A 3,350-nucleotide genomic window follows, 5' to 3' on the forward strand; every position below is an offset into this window, starting at 1 on the left:
CAGAAATAATATATATTTCTTATAATATATACCTCTTAGTTTATGTATTTCTCTCTTAGGACACCTCAATTTTATATGTATATATTATATTTCATTCGAACAATTTTTGTTCGTCGCCCCTTTTTGTGTGTAGTATTTCGTTTGGTCTTTGCCATTAAATTTTTGTATACGAAAAATATATTTTCGCTCGGATAGAAAACCCCTTTTGGGTTTCTGAGAGTTGATGTGAGAGTCGTACAAGTATAACGAATATACGTTGTATCCAACCCAACATTCTGGGCTTACCACATAAGGGCCATTCGGTCTGAGACACCGACCCGTGGTCATGCTGTGTAGAGAAAAATTCGCAACGGAACGCGGTACAGAACAGTCGAGGAATGGACCTCGAGGAGCTGAACGACTGCTTCTCGACCGAGATCGTAGAATAGCCGCTCGCCCGCCGCTGCGCCGACCGCGTCCGCTCGAACCGACGTGCTCTCTTATAGTAACCAAACGGGCGGCCGCGACGACCGCGGCGCCGGCCGCTCAGCACGGGCGCTTATGGTGGTAAACTGCCGCGCGTACAGACCAACCGGCCGGGCTGCTGGTACTTAGCCGCTGAAACTATGGTCGATTCGAACATATATTAACATACGATTTTTATTCGATAAATCGTTATTGTACATATTAAACGTTAGTTTCCACCGAAAGAAAAATTTTTTAGAATTTTTTTTTTCCAAAAATTGCAAGAGTAAACTTTTTTAATATTCGATTTAAAAATTTTTAAATGCTTAATCCTTACATTAAACTACTGGGAGAACTCAGAAATCATAATGAAAAAAATTACAAAAATTTATTTTTCTCAGAAACTCCGAAAAACAGAGTGGTCGAATCCGTGCAAGCCGGAATTTTTCTAAGTCCCCACGGTCAAGAGTAAACTTTTTTAATAAGCGTTTTAAAATTATTTCAATGTTTAATCCATGCGTAAACATGAAGTTTATTAACGTTTTTAACATTAAAAAAAATTACAAAAATTTATTTTTCGGAAAAAATGGAAAAAACCGATTCGTCGGAGCGAGGTGTCCTGCCCGTGCGGTAATTCCAGCAGGCGAATCGGACTTCCCGAAATTTTTCTAAGTCCCACGGTCGACACCAACTTTTTTAATAAGCGTTTTAAAATTATTTCAATGTTTAATCCATGCGTAAACATGAAGTTTATTAACGTTTTTAACATTAAAAAAAATTACAAAAATTTATTTTTCGGAAAAAAAGGAAAAAACCGATTCGGCGGAGCGAGGTGTCCAGCCCGTGCGGTAATTCCAGCAGGCGAATCGGACTTCCCGAAATTTTTCTAAGTCCCACGGTCGACACCAACTTTTTTAATAAGCGTTTTAAAATTATTTCAATGTTTAATCCATGCGTAAACATGATGTTTATTAACGTTTTCAACGTTAAAAAAAATTACAAAAATTTATTTTTCAAAAAAAATGGAAAAAACCGATTCGTCGGAGCGAGGTGTCCTGCCCGTGCGGTAATTCCAGCAGGCGAATCGGACTTCCCGAAATTTTTCTAAGTCCCACGGTCGACACCAACTTTTTTAATAAGCGTTTTAAAATTATTTCAATGTTTAATCCATGCGTAAACATGAAGTTTATTAACGTTTTTAACATTAAAAAAAATTACAAAAATTTATTTTTCGGAAAAAATGGAAAAAACCGATTCGTCGGAGCGAGGTGTCCTGCCCGTGCGGTAATTCCAGCAGGCGAATCGGACTTCTTTTCTAAGTCCCACGGTCGACACCAACTTTTTAATAAGCGTTTTAAAATAATTTCAATGTTTAATCCATGCGTAAACATGAAGTTTATTAACGTTTTTAACATTAAAAAAAATTACAAAAATTATTTTCGGAAAAAAAGAAAAAACCGATTCGGCGGAGCGAGGTGTCCAGCCCGTGCGGTAATTCCAGCAGGCGAATCGGACTTCCCGAAATTTTCTAAGTCCCACGGTCGACACCAACTTTTTTAATAAGCGTTTTAAAATTATTTCAATGTTTAATCCATGCGTAAACATGAAGTTTATTAACGTTTTTAACATTAAAAAAATTACAAAAATTTATTTTTCGGAAAAAATGGAAAAAAACCGATTCGTCGGAGCGAGGTGTCCTGCCCGTGCGGTAATTCAGCAGGCGAATCGGACTTCCCGAAATTTTTCTAAGTCCCACGGTCGACACCCAACTTTTTAATAAGCGTTTTAAAATTATTTCAATGTTTAATCCATGCGTAAACATGAAGTTTATTAACGTTTTTAACATTAAAAAAAATTACAAAAATTTATTTTCGGAAAAAAGGAAAAAACCGATTCGGCGGAGCGAGGTGTCCAGCCCGTGCGGTAATTCCAGCAGGCGAATCGGACTTCCGAAATTTTTCTAAGTCCACGGTCGACACCAACTTTTTTAATAAGCGTTTTAAAATTATTTCAATGTTTAATCCATGCGTAAACATGATGTTTATTAACGTTTTCAACGTTAAAAAAAATTACAAAAATTTATTTTCAAAAAAAATGAAAAAAACCGATTCGTCGGAGCGAGGTGTCCTGCCCGTGCGGTAATTCCAGCAGGCGAATCGGACTTCCCGAAATTTTTCTAAGTCCCACGGTCGACACCAACTTTTTAATAAGCGTTTTAAAATTATTTCAATGTTTAATCCATGCGTAAACATGAAGTTTATTAACGTTTTAACATTAAAAAAAATTACAAAAATTTATTTTCGAAAAAATGGAAAAAACCGATTCGTCGGAGCGAGGTGTCCTGCCCGTGCGGTAATTCCAGCAGGCGAATCGGACTTCCCGAAATTTTTCTAAGTCCCACGGTCGACACCAACTTTTTTAATAAGCGTTTTAAAATTATTTCAATGTTTAATCATGCGTAAACATGAAGTTTATTAACGTTTTTAACATTAAAAAAAATTACAAAAATTTATTTTTCGGAAAAAAAGAAAAAACCGATTCGGCGGAGCGAGGTGTCCAGCCCGTGCGGTAATTCCAGCAGGCGAATCGGACTTCCCCGAAATTTTCTAAGTCCCACGGTCGACACCACTTTTTTAATAAGCGTTTTAAAATTATTTCAATGTTTAATCCATGCGTAAACATGATGTTTATTAACGTTTTCAACGTTAAAAAAATTTACAAAAATTTATTTTCAAAAAAAATGGAAAAAACCGATTCGTCGGAGCGAGGTGTCCTGCCCGTGCGGTAATTCCAGCAGGGGCGAATCGGACTTCCCGAAATTTTTCTAAGTCCCACGGTCGACACCAACTTTTTTAATAAGTGTTTTAAATTATTTCAATGTTTAATCCATGCGTAAACATGAAGTT

This window comes from Nomia melanderi, unplaced genomic scaffold (genome assembly GCF_051020985.1).
Source record: "Nomia melanderi isolate GNS246 unplaced genomic scaffold, iyNomMela1 scaffold0419, whole genome shotgun sequence".
Taxonomy (NCBI): Eukaryota; Metazoa; Arthropoda; class Insecta; order Hymenoptera; family Halictidae; genus Nomia; species Nomia melanderi.